The sequence below is a fragment of the Solanum stenotomum genome, chromosome 5 (assembly GCF_019186545.1).
Source record: "Solanum stenotomum isolate F172 chromosome 5, ASM1918654v1, whole genome shotgun sequence".
Lineage (NCBI taxonomy): Eukaryota > Viridiplantae > Streptophyta > Magnoliopsida > Solanales > Solanaceae > Solanum > Solanum stenotomum.
The window spans coordinates 29,803,330-29,804,873 of NC_064286.1; positions in this window are offsets into that span (position 1 = coordinate 29,803,330).

Sequence of the window (1,544 nt, forward strand, 5' to 3'; positions counted from 1 at the left end):
ATTAAAAGGTTATTTCATGTTGTTTGGTATAATATTATTATATCTTTTATTTTATTATTTTTTTATTGACATTTTTACGAGGAAAAATAAGAGATAAATTATATAAATAGAAATTATACAACAAATAACTCTCATACTTCTAAAATTCAATTACTCGTGCTTCGAATTAACTTTTAAGTTCGTATACAAAATATACTTAAGGGGCATCATAAAATGCATAAGAAAGAAAGAAAAAAAAATACTATACACATATCATTCATTAAAATTAAAAGTAGAAGGAAAAACAAAATCAATGCATAATTGTCTAAGATCTTGTCATATCCACTTCACAAGCCTATCAATATTCAAAGCTTTCTTCTTCTTTTTCAAGTCAAACAAAGGTAGAGAGTCATTCCTCTTGTTGATATTCAGTACTTCACAAATCTATCACTATTCAAAAGCTTTCTTCATGTAAAAATTAAATTCAAGAGGCATTATAGAGATATATTAGAACAAAAAGAGAGAAAAAATAAAGAAAGAAAAAAAGAAATAGTACAATACACATATCATCAAAAGATAGAAGGGAAAAGAAATCAATACATAATTATCTAAAATCTTGTCAATATCCACTTCACGAGCCTATTACTATTCAAGAGCCTTCTTCCTTTTTTTTTCAAGCCAAATAAAAACATGAATATAATACAATGGTGAAAATGAAGGATAACTTTGGATAGAATATCATGAAACAAAAAATATGAATTTATATAGAAAATAATGGAGGAATACCATAAGGTTTCATATTTAATATTTAAAGGTTATGAATATGAAAAGTTGAAAATTGTGAGAGCTATAAATATATGCACATTATATCTAATAAAGAAGATATATTATAGTGGGAGGTGAAAAGTTGAGTACTTGAATATAAAGACTTTACGAGATATTAAAAATAAAACAACTAATTAAATGAAGAAAAATGGTCAAAAAAAAGAGAAAAAAATAAATATGAATGGAGGGCATAGAGAAGTATCACATCACCTTATCTAAGTTCCTCCTTTATATATATATATATATAGATTGGTGAGAAAAGAAAAAACAGTAATGTTTTTGTATGGAAAAATTAGTAACTCTTCCACTATTCCAGCGAGATACTCGTTTCCCACCAGGATTTTTCCAGTGAGTTGATTAGATGAAAAGAAAAAGAAAAATCTTGATCTATAACACAAATTTCTCATTGATTCGCGATGAAAAAATCGTTATTTCTAGTAGTGGAATGTTCATTCCTTTTTGGTGAACTAATATGCATTTAAAATGTAAAGATCTTTTACAAATTAATGTAGTTCAATTTAAATGATGTTAACCAATTGCCTACTTAATATTTAAGGTTATCACTACTAAAAAAACTGTGAATACCGACCTATAAATACCGACCTCCGGAGGTCGGTATTCCTTGAAATACCGACCTAAAACCGACATCCCAGCTTAGGTCGGAAAAAGCTTGGTCGCTATTCAATACCGACCTCTGTAGGTCGGTATTTATTGACCTCTCGAGGTCAGTTTTTATTTTA